Genomic DNA, 13218 nt, shown 5'->3' with positions numbered 1-13218 from the left:
ACCTGGGCCTAAATCCATCATTTTTGTGCCCCCCATGCCACCCCAGTTTGGACCCAGCTTTATGCAAATTGATCTTAGCCCTGCTCTCCATGGGAACAATCCAGACTGAACTGCTAGGCCAGGTCCTCCTTGGACCAGAAACTAGCACCTTGGGGCCAGTTTCGGGGTATCTCCCTCCAATAGCCAGGCTAGCTTGAATCCAGTGGCACAGTGAGTCAGAGACCCACGTCTGGACATGCTCAGCACACTTAGGGCAACAAATGCAAGAAGAATAGATGATGGACGGAATGCTGAGCAATGACAAACATTCACCCCCAGTCAGAGCTTTGGACCTAAATACATTGTTGTTTTGCCCATCATGCCACAGCAGTTTGGACCCTCTTATATGCAAATCAGTCTTGACCCTGCTCCCAATGGCAACAGTCCAGCCCGAACTTCCAGTCTAGGTCCTCCCCGGACCAGAAACAAGTATCCTGGGACCGGCTTTCGGGTATCACCCCTCATCAGCCAGGCTAACAAGAATTCATTATGTTTGTGGGAAAACTGCTTATTTTATTTGCCATGATATTTGGTAGGCTTATGTTATTTGACTTTAGTTTTTCCTAGAGTTTATCATTTGAATGAACTGAGTGATTATTATAATTTGAGGAGAGTGAGGGAAGTTTTGGACAAGTAGTTATAGATATATTAGGGACTATTATTCCTTTTGTGGGAGTGGCAATGAATGATGTGAAACTAAGATAGTGGCCCACAGTAGTAGATAGGCTTGCTGTAGACACAGCAGAGTCTTTTACGCTAGTAAATGTAGAAATTGTAGCAATTAGGGCTATAGGTATGGGAAATTGTCTTTCTTTAGATATCCTTTTGGTGAAAGAAGGTAGAGTCTGTAAGGTAGTTAAAACTAGTGCTGTAACTATATACCTGATAACAGTGGAGCTATTGATTCTTTAATTACTGACATGGCTAATTTGACTCATGAGATGAGTCAAGTCTATCAAGACTTCATTTCAGTAATAAACAAACTTAAAAAGTACAATACATCATCATAAAAACAGACATTTTAAAATATCCAATTAAAAGAGCTGTAAAATATAAAAATATACAACAAGTTTTAGCAGCCAGTAATCTTTTTAAGTGCAAGAACAACCTACATAAATTTCAGGTGATACCTGGGAGCAAGTACAGTTTCTCAGAGATAAAACCCCAGAACAAGCCTGGTAGATAAAAATGGCAATTAACTCTGCAAAGTTCAATGATAACATGATAACAGCATAGACAAGATTGAGGCACTATGTAGCAGCAAATACACTATCTCTCAAGTTGGACTCAAGGCCAAAGCCTGTCAGGTAACCACAAAGTTACAGAAGTAATAAAATAGAAAAACACTTCTATAGACAATAGGGCCAAGTCAACTCTAAAAAAAACAATGCTCAACTATCCTATTCAGTGGCACACTCGTCCGAATGAGAGGCAATAAGTCTGGATAAGTTGCACCTCTAACTGTAATTTCACATTCTGATCAATTGCACATTTGCTTAAGTAGACATTCAACTACTCTGTCTTGCAGTATAGAGCCAGATTAGCATCTTCATTTGGGCCTGAATGAGAGGCAATAAATCTGGATAAATTACACCTCTGATTGTAATTTCACAACCTGCCTAGTTGCACATATGCTCAAATAAATGTTTAACTCCTCTATCTGACAATATAAAACCAATCAGAGACTTTAACTGAGCCAACAAAAGCCCAATATAAAAAGAATGGAACAGCCAGATGGGCATCCTTAACATCTGCCTACAGTGAAGCCACTCTAGCAGATCATGTGCACCTTAGAAATCTTGAAAGTGCAAAAAATATAGGTTCTGATATGCCACATTTTAATAGATGTAAGGCTTCCCCATACTGCCTTACCCCTAAATTTCAACATAAAGGCAGGATCCACCTAGATCGATGAGTTTTATACTTGTAACAGAAAGGTAAAAAATATGCCTAGTTTCCAATGTATTGGGGCAAAAAAGGCAATCCCCACCGCTTTCCCCTCCTTTTGCTACTACAAAGTGAAGGTCCTAAGTGGTAGAGCACCAACTCGGAATCAAATATACAGGGACTTTGCCACACAGGGCTCAGGGCCAGATGTAGCAAAATCCGTTTTTGCAACTTGCAAATTGCGAGTCTGAGCGACTCGCAATTTGCAAGTCGCAAAAACGGATGCAGAATGGTGTCTCAGATACCTTCTGCGACTCACTATGGGGTCGCAAAGACCCACCTCATCAATATTCATGAGGTGGGTCGCATTTTGCGACCCCATAGCGAGTCCCTGCACTCACAGGGATGGTGGCCTGCTGAAGTCAGCAGACCTCCATGTCTGTGACTGCTTTCTAAATAAAGCAGTTTTTTTTTTCATTCTGCAGCCCGTTTTCCTTAAAGGAAAACGAGTTGCAAAATGAAAAATATACCGAAACCATTTGGTTTCGTTTTTCAGAGTCGGCAGTGGTCCATAGGACCACTGCCTGCTCTGAAAAAATATTTTTCTCGACATTCACAAAAGGGAAGGGGTCCCCATCCCTATGGGGACCCCTTCCCTTTTCCGAATGAGTTACCACCAGTGTGACACTGGTGGTAACTGCGAGTTGCTTTGCGACCACATTCGCGGTCACAAAGCAAGTCTGAATTGCGATGCGAGTCGCAAATAGGAAGGGAACACCCCTTCCTATTTGCGAGTCGCATTCACAAATTGCGAGTAGGTACCGACTCGCAATTTGTGAATGTGCATCACTTTCGGCCGTTTGCATGCCGCAAACTGCGATTTTTGCAGTTTGCGACATGCAAACAGCTTGCTACATCTGGCCCTTAATTCTCTCAAGAAATAATGTGAAGCCCGGAGAACATTTATGACTTAGGAATAAATCTGGCAGCCCATCCGGCCTCGTCTCTCACCATGCTTTCCGGAGTACAAAGTCCCAGTAAATTCATTTCACATACTCCTCATCTTGCTGGGATTTTCAAACACACCTTCAAGCTTTAGCTCGCTACACAAGGTTTTCACAGCTTTAAGCCAAGGTGCGCTACAGCACTTGTCTAAGAGGATTAACTCCTGCAAAGCGGCTTTGCATGGGGCCAGCTACTGAATAGTCCACACTCTTGTCCAGTAGATCAGAACTTTAAGAGGGCAACCTGATTATCTTGTTGATGTTCAAATCTGATCATAAAGGAAACAGTGGGGTGCTCACTGGGACATTCAACAATGATCTTACAAATGTATTTTCTGTGATGTTAAGTTGCAAAGTATCCCAGCACCCTACATTTCTGCCCTGTACAGTGTACCTCCTATGGCCACAGCTCTATACACCTCAAGTGCTGGAGACGCTGCTCTTTTAGTCGATGTTTCCTAACAATGGGCACTGATTTGTGGGATAGTGTGGAATTACTTTTTGACACCTGTTGGTTCAAAGAGAGCTTATTTGTTTGTCTGACCCCCAAGTAAACAAAGCTCCTAACCTGGTTAATGCTTAAGTCTTCCACAGTCAATTTATTCCTAAAGGACCAATGGGGATTGATGGCCAGGAGCTTAAATTTGCTTGCATTGATCTTTAGACCCCCGCATTTACAAAACCCCACAAAATGGTTTATTAATTGTTGCAAAGCTATTGGAGTGCAAAAAAAGCATCAGGGTGTTGTCAGCAAAAAGCAATACAGGGTTACGGGCACCAGCTTTCCTAGGGGCATCATGCTGGCAATTACTCAGTGCACCCACCACGTCATTCATAAAAAAAGAGAGAGAAAGAGAATTTGCATGGGAACCAGAACGCATCCCTGCCTCACACCTTTCTTAATGGGGATTTTAGAAGTCAGGTGTCCTTGATCATTCCATCTAACCTAAACATACATGTCTGTGTGAAATTTAACAAGGAGGCGGAGAAAAACGATGAGGGATCCCCATTTGAGCCAGTATCTCCCAAAGAGTGTGTCTCAGCACCAAATCAGATGCAGCCCTCATGTCCATAAACGTTACATACAGATGGTCATTTTTGATGGTCATGAGATTAGATTTATGAAGGAGCCTGGCCTATGGGCAAGATGTGGGATCTTAGTTTACTGAGTTAGGGAAACATTTTGGTAAGGCTGGTGAGTGGCTAGGTAATGTAGGTGGTGGTGTTCTTCAATCATTTCTAACTCCTGTAGTAATCATAATGACTTGTGTAATTGTTCTATTTCTTTTATTATATTGTTGGATTGCATCATAAGCAGATATAACAATAGAACTAAAGGTAATAACCAGAGCCACTGGAGTTATGCAATTGTGCAGCTGCTGCATTTTTCACAAAATTATAGATTTTCCACATTTGTCTCATAATCCATCATCTACTGCATAGTCTGCAGATTTTAACAGAGAAAATTGTATTTCTGGCTCAAATGGTTCAAAATTTACTAAAAATGCAGTGACCGGGATGCCCCTGAGCGGTGGGCGCTGTGTTGAATCTACTGGGGGCCAATAGTGTCTTGTTTTCCAAGGGTGTCGTTTCTTCTTCCCTCCCTTCCCCCTCCCTCCCTTCCTCTCCTCCCCTCCCCTCTCCCTCTTCTCTCCCCACTCTCTCCCCGCTCTCACCCCTCTCTCCCCCCCTCTATTCTTCAGCAGGAGTTTGTATTGTTTCATAATGTTACAAGTGGAATCTTGACTGTTACTACTGCCCATAGGGCCCCTTTGGAACTGGAAGGGTATCCGTCTGTAAGTACCATTTGGTGCCTCTTGTTGCTTATTTCCTTGTGTTTCATTTCTTTTCACTTGTTTGAAAAATCAATAAAGTTCTTTATAAAAAAAAATGCAGTGACACGTTTTGCAGTTAGTAAAAGGCCGTTTGCAAAGTTTAGCTGGTCACCTTTCTGTTGCTTATTGCTATATTTGGGTGTTGATCTGGTAATACTAAATCAAGAAAGAGGAAAATATCAATGGATTTAGAAACCGAAGACTATAAATGATCAGTTAAAAATGACAGAGGAGAATGTACTACTACCTAAAAAAATGAAGAGTCTACTAATTGATGACTGAGTAATGAAGCTTATAGATAATGTCTATAGTGATTATTCAAAATATTCAGATGGGATTTGTAAAAGCTTTTTACAAATTTGTACTTTTGGGCAACAAATTATTTATGTGAATTAATATTTTTGTGTTACGTATTTTTGTATCCAATTAACTAATGGTGTAGCACTTGAATGACTTAATTATATTGGTTACAAATATGATTAATGATATGGTAATGAGATGACACATTTTCTTATGCTACCCAATTTTAGTAAAATAAATGTTGTTTTCTAGTGTTCTGCTCATCTTGCTCCTGCACATCACCCGCTGTAAGTCTCCTCTCCCCACAGGTTCCACAGAGCACAATGTAGTGTGACTATGATGAAGCTTTCAATCGTGTTCCCTATGTATCATTTTGAAGAACTTTTGTTGAATGTTCTGATGTAGGCATGCAGAAAAACATTATTGTATGAGCCTTTGAGAACGTTCCATATTGTGTTTTGCATCTCCGGACTGCAGTTGCTGATGAAACAATCAGAAGAATTATTTTACCTTAGGAAATGGGTTAGTGCTAAGAGTTTTAACTATTATGATTTTACTTTTGATTTGTCCCATGTGAGCTAACCATAATCATGTCAGGCTGAATCTGCAGTTTTTCTAATTGTTTAAGCGTAAAATGTGTATAAAAACCCCTGGGATGGATGGTTCGGAGGTGACTTCTCCTTTTCCTCCGGAGACTCTGTCCGATTTACTTGAGACCTTTTCTTACCCTATTTGAATGCTATCAGTGCTCTATATGAGCTTGGCACTTAGAACCCGGAGAGAAAACTGCTTAAATACACATCATTGTTCTGATTTTGTATTCTGTATCTGGGACTTCATGGCATTTATTATATATTGTTGTATTGTCAATTTTCCGATTTATGTAATAAATCTTTAAAACTTAGTTTTGATCTAGAACTCACTTATTGAATGGTCCCAGTTATCATATGATTTTTACTCTTCTAATTAAGTGGGTTTTATGCCTCTTGCTGGTAGATCAACAGAAAACCAGAACTGCGCGGTCAGAGGTCAAATGTGGGGTGACCAGGTATTGGGCTTCAATAAATTATTGGGCCTTGGCTCCCACACCATATCCACTTGTCCTGTATTCCCAGCATAGCTACTTCTATTCTACCTGCATTCCACACTCTCCCAGCATTCCATACAGAATCATATCCATTCTTCCTGCATTCCTAGTCTAATTGACTACTCCTTCTATAAATTCAGCATAGCTATCTTCACTCTTGCTTAAAACACAATTAGCTTTGTCCACTCTCTCTGAATTCTCAGGCAAACTAATATCCCTTTCTCTGCATTTCCATTCTAGTTAACTCCACCATTTCTGCATTCCTAACCTGGCTATTTCCATTCCATCTGCAATTAGAGCTTTGCAATCTTCATAATTTATGCATTCCCAGCCTAGTTATCACCACTCCCCTTGCATTACCAGCCAATCTATCTCCACTCTTCAAGCATTCCCAACCCAACTATCTCCACTGCCTCTGTATTCTCACTCTATCTTCACTCTCCACGTTTTCAGAACAGCTATCTCCTTTTTGCTTGTTCTGCCAACCTAGTTATCTCCACTGCCTCTGAACTCCTGCACTAGCTCTCTCTACCTCCATGCACTGCAACCTTAGCTATCACCACTATTCATTCGCAGGGTAAGTATCTTCACTCTCTCTACATTTCAAGACATCTGAGCTCCACTTTCTGTTTCCCAGCACTAGCTTTGCTGACTCTTTCTGCATTGCCATCTCAGCTGTCTTTCTCACCATTTCCAGCATTTCTCTTATCGCTATGCAAACTCAGTATAGCATTGTCTTTTCTCTCTGTATTCATACCCCTGTTACCTCCACACTCTCTGTATTGTTGCTGTAGCCATGTCCTCTCTCGCAGCAAACCAGTTCCAGCATTCCTCACTTCATTAGCGAGCTAGCTCTGTTCTCAATCCCTCTACATTGCCAGTCTCTGTCTTTCCTTTCCCTCTGCGTGATCAGACTTACCTGTCCATTATCTCTATGTTCCCAGTCTGCACGTTCTTAGCTCATCATTCCCAGTCACCCCTCTAATTTCCATACCTAGCTGTGCCATCCTCCCACCACAGAAAGAAATATGCAGCCCTAAGATCTGTCTGACAAAGGTAAAGACAATTCTATGCAAAGCGAACAATGTTCATAGTCAGGAAAAATGCATAGTCTGTGATACATAGGGTTAGATCATCTGAGTATGTTTTCAGAGCAGAGGCCTGACTGTATTTCCTCGAAGACCAGGTTACCTGGAGTGTCAATGTGTTTTCTGTGTGTGACTCTGGGTCTCATTAGGAGTTCACGGCTGGTTTGCACCGTCAGCTGCACTTCCGACAGGGAGGTTGCCGCCACACTGGCTACCTTCCCGCTGGACCCATTAAGAGTTTCCCGTAAGGTGCACTAGCACCTTCGTAATTTTCACTGTCTGACAAGCAGACAGTGAACATTGTGATGGTGCTTGGCAGGGGGACCCCTGCACTGCCCATGCCAAGTGCATGGGACCCTTGTTGCCCCCTTCACCTGTTCTCCACCAGCCTTTTCATGGCAGTAAAACCGCCATGCAAAGGATGGTGGAGAACAAGATCGTAATGAACAGGGCAACGCTGCATGCAGCACCACCCAGACTGATTGCAATTTCCGCCACCGTCAGATTGCCTAGATCGTGGATACCAACGGTGCTGGTGGTACCCTGACAGTTTAACCGCCAGGGTCCTATTGTGGCCGTTGGACCGCCACGGACGGCCACTGCAACAGTGGTCCTGACCGCCAGCCTTGTAATGAGGGCCTCTGTGTGTAGTGTTTCATGACATGATGTTTCTAGTGTCAGCGAAAACAGAGAGCCTATGTCATCATAGAATGGTGCGAATGGTGCTAAGAGCTGAATGTTTGGCAACACCTGGTAAGGGAGAATTGTCTGAACCAGGAAGGTGAAAGGGCAGGAGCTGCTTCCTTTCCTGGAAGACACCTTCAAACATGTAACCCTTGGGTAGAGTCTCTATAGATTTATCCTGCGAAAGGCTCAATTCAACCAAAATTATGATTTATTTAGGGGAGTCTGAATTACTTCTACACTTTGGCACTAAGGTTGAGAGGTGGCCCCTGTATTCCTTGTTTCTTTTTGGCTTTGGCAAAAAGAATCAAAATGGCTATCAGCATACCAGCATTCATAGATTCTGATCTTGAAGTGCTTTATGAGAAAACTAATTATTAAATGGCAGGTAACACATCACCGTGCATGTACTGGCATGAGCAGCAATCTTCAACTAGTTTTCACATAAAAATGCATTGCAAGATAGCTGTGCATGCCTGGTGTTGCATTCAGGACTATTTTGACATTTTTATTTACTGCTTCAATATAGCTATTTTAGAACCGCAATTTAATGAGAGCACATGAATGAAGACACAAATGCCCTGATAGTAGTGGCCGGGCCCTCAGAAAAATATGTTTGTTTTTTAATTAAGAGGGACTACAGGGAGGGATGGTGGAGCAGCTGTCGGGGCCTTCCAAACGCAATAGTGAAAATATATGCATTTTAAAACAATGAAGCAGTAGAGCAATGAATCAGCGGGCGGTGGCTAGAGGTGATCAGTCAGAGGAGAAAACGAAGAAAGCCATGCACCTCAATTGAGTGCTAAAAGACAAATACAAACTTAGTTTCCTAATGATGGCAGTGAAAGGGTGCAAGTCACCCAATTCAAATAATGGTAAAGAAGATATGCTCCAGGAAAAAAGTAATTAGATGAGGAGAATTAAACTGAGATAGGCAATAAAGCCATCCAATCACGAGCAAGGAGCTACCCCTAAGCCCACTATATGCATTATCTTATGGTTGTCAGTAAGTCATTGACCAAAGACAGCCAAAGCTGGCATTGCAAGATGGCTACTTATGTGAGATGACAATTCCTTATTCACTGCCTCAGAAAGCTGACATCTTCTTTTAAGTGTCATCGGGAAAAGCACAGACTCAGGAATTAAAACGTACTGCATGGCTGGAATTGGCTTTAATAATAGGAATGTATTTCTACCCAAACAACCCTATTTCAGCATTAGGAAAATGAAAGACTGGGGAAAACATAACTTTCTAACCTATACAATGCACATTGCACGCAGCTCTTTGATGACAGTGCATAGGTCACTGTACTATAATAGGATTGTAACTTATGAACTGCAAGTTCTGTGATCTGCATGGTACACGGTCCATGCAACAGGCATATTAACCCTCTCCACTACATTTGGATGGGTCAAAACTGCCACTAGACCAAACTTTCTCTCTCATCACAGTTATCCTGACATTTTGTGTTGTCTAAAAACAGCTGGGCACACAAAGAACTCTGCAGAAGGTGCTTTTAAACCAATATATAATATTTCTAAATAGCACCACCTACCCCACGGAGCTCAGCACCAGATGCAGCAGCAGTGTATGGCCAATATATTGAGTTGTTAATATCTGGAGACACAAATATCAGAGAAATAATATTGTGACACAAAAATATGGTGATACAGAAATAGAGTTGTTGAGAATATCGCTGTTTTAGTTAAGTAATCTTGTTGCTTTTAATATAATTTTCAATAATATAATTGCAAAAGGGGAGGGGCAGGTGGCCCTCTGGTATTTACTTTCATTAATGCCCTGAGGAGGTGGTGGTCCCCGGGGCAGCAGTAGGGGGCTGGGAGGACTCCCCCCACACTTAAATAATGCCCCCAGGACCTGTCCCAACCAAGGGCTTGGTAAAAATGAAGCATGGGAGCCGCTGCTTCATTTTTATTTTTAGTTCTGCTGTATCCGTGGATCCACCACGAATTGTGGCAAACGTTTTTTTTTTAAACAACTTTTTTGTCCTGGGTGATGGTCCATTTGGGACCCCACCACCAGTGCTAAATGGTCAGGGTGTTCGTACCCTGGACCCCTTCATAATTTTTATTCTTTTTTTCTGGGACTCGGCTTCAGCCAAGTCCCAAGATGGCTGACAACACTTCAACGGCTTCCTTGCTGAAGTGTTGTCTGTCAATCAGATCTCAGCACGTGATCTGGAGGGGTCACAAAACCTTCTAATCCCTAGATATACAAATTAGGATTTTCTTTTATTTCTCTAGAACTACTGAGCAGATTTACACCAATACAAAAAAGGTCACTTTCTGGAACAGGACCTACCTTTCTGACAAAATTGGTGTAATTCCGTCCAGTTGTTTCAGCGTTATCGTTGTTCAATTTTACCTATGGAAAAATGAATGGGGGAAATGTGCTTTTGGGACCCCCCTACCTTTTTGGATCCTGGACAGATCACCCCAGAACTTTCCAGACAGCAGCTAACTTGATTGGCAAATGATTTTGGAAAGTTTTGTAAAGATTCATCAAGCAGCGCCAAAGATATAGGCATGTAAAAATGCTTTTGATATAGAAACTAGGGCATAATTTATGCAAAAAACAAAGGAGTACTCTGGGAAGTTCCCAAATTTAGGTGTAGAGCAGCTCTTGTAAGGAGCACCCTGCAACACCAGCAGCACTCTAGATTTGCTCACCTCAAATTTCTGCTTATCTAGCAAAGTTTTTAAGCATAGGATCAGCACAGTGCTATCCATGCGAGCTAGATAATGACAAAGGTGGTCATAACAACATTGGCGGTAAAAGCCGCTTACCGCCGTGCAGAAGTCCGCCAACACACCACCGCGGCTGCAGAATTCCGCCACAGCTATTATGACCCACATCCCAAAATCCGACAAAATTCAGACACCCACACAAGTCCGCCACACCAAAGGTCAGTGATAAACTGGCGAAAACAAAACCTCCACCATCACGCCAACAGAAATACGCCCATGCTATCACGACCCACGAATCCATTTGGCGGTCTTTCAACCGCGGTATTCCATTGGCGGTGCACACCGCCACGCTCAAAATACACACACACATACAAAACACTCCCACATTGGACAATTCGAAATACACACACCTGATACACATACACACACCACTCCCACACACCCAATACTATATAAAACACACACCCACATCACCCACAAACCCCAACGACCCACAAATCTGAAAGAAGGCCAGAGAGAGACACCACCATCCACAAACTAGCAGCCACAGGCACTCAACACAATCATCCACACTACTTCCACGCACAAAACACCACACACCACTACATATCAGCACACTTATCGCCACACACACCACCCCATTACATCACCTACACCACCCCAAGGCACGGCAAAGACACCCCAGGTTCTCGGGGGAGGAGCTCAGGGTCATGGTGGAGGAAATTGTCTGGGTAGAGCCACAGCTATTCGGATCACAGGTGCAGCACACCTCCATAGCTAGGAAGATGGAGCTATGGCGAAGAATAGTCGACAGGGTCAACGCAGTGGGACAGCACCCAAGAAATCGGGACGACATCAGGAAGGGGTGGAACGACCTACGGGGTAAGGTGCGTTCCGTGGTCTCCAGACACAACATCACGGTACAGCGGACTGGCGGCGGACCCCCACCTCCTCCCCCACAACTAACAACATGGGAGGAGCAGGTCTTGACTATTCTGCATCCTGAGGGCCTCGCAGGAGTCTGTGGAGGAATGGAATCTGGTAAGTCAAATCTTAACTATCATATCCCCCACCCTACCTGCATGCTATCACAGACCCCCACCCTCGACCTCGCCCTATCACTCCAACTCCTCACAAATGTACTAATAACACAAACCACCCATCCCAACCCCAACCCCTGCATGACACAACAAAGCATGGACACCCATCACTAAAGCATGCCCACTGCACATACCCATAACACCCCCCTCAACCATCATCACACAAGCCCCCACACAGGAGTGCTAGCACTGGGGTACACGGTCACCCACCCATTGCCCACCATGACACACACAGATGCAATAATCATGCTTTTACACCCCTGCAGGACAACTACCCAATGTCACCAGACAGGAGGGTCCAGACATCTACACCCCACCCACAGAAGAGGCCCACAGTGATGACAGCAGCTCTGTCCAACTGGATCCAGATGACCAGCCTGTACCATCGTGGGCCTCGGGACAGTCGGTTCCCCAAACCCAGTCACAGGCCACCACAGACCTTCCACCCTCTGGTAACACCAGCACAGCACCCACCCAGCGGGCCCATACCTCCGTCCCCAGGACACATCAATCAGCTGTGTGTCCACCACCACAGGGAACCCAGGATAACCCACCACCCCAACAACAACAGGGACCTGGGGGCAGTGGTAGTGGGCACACGGTCCAGGGGACGGAGGCCCAGAAACACAGGGGAACTGGGAGGGCTGCTGTGCAACAGGGGGCGGACAGGCTTAGGAAACCCACTCTCCACGAGGCCCTCTCCTCCATCATGGGAGCATACCACCACTCCCAGGAGACGATGGCAACGGTCCTGGGCAAGTTTCAGGAGACCCACGGCTGCAGGAGGAACAGTATTTGGGGTTCAGGGAGGAACTCAGAACCATCAGCACCGCCCTGGGCACCATCGTAGGGGTGCTGAAGGAGATACTTAACACCAGGAGGGACACTGTGGCACTCGAAGGGGCCCCTGACACTAGCATGGACGAAGAACGGCCCACCACCTCCGCCGGCGCTAGTGGACAGGAGGCACCGCCACAGGACCACCACAACAGCACCCCACCCCCTGCAGACGGAGAACCACCCCGCAAACGGTCCCTGAGATCCAGGAATAAGACAGAGCACGATGCCAAGACCCCTGCCAAGAAATGAGACCACCCTGATTGTCATCCTACTGTCCCACTTTGTAACCCTGTCCATATTGAAACTGCCCCAGCTCCACTTCCTATGCCCATATGGGCAATGCACCTGTGAGACTAATAGTCTGGACTGTGCCATGGACATTCCTCCACCATCACCCCTCACCATTTTACAACCCCCCTCCAATATTGAGCACTGCAATAAACAGCCTTGAAGCACAAAACAATCTGGAGTCAGTCTGTGATTTCGAAAATGTGTATTAGCAATGACAGTGACAAAATGCGTTCTCAAATGTAATGTCAACATACTTATGTCACACATCTCAAGTCCATGAGGAATCTAAGCAGATGAAACACGTTGGAAACCACACCTGTGAAACCGTAATGGAAATGTACAACTCAGTTACCA

The sequence above is a fragment of the Pleurodeles waltl genome, chromosome 10 (assembly GCF_031143425.1).
Source record: "Pleurodeles waltl isolate 20211129_DDA chromosome 10, aPleWal1.hap1.20221129, whole genome shotgun sequence".
Taxonomy (NCBI): Eukaryota; Metazoa; Chordata; class Amphibia; order Caudata; family Salamandridae; genus Pleurodeles; species Pleurodeles waltl.
This window is presented reverse-complemented; position numbering follows the sequence as displayed.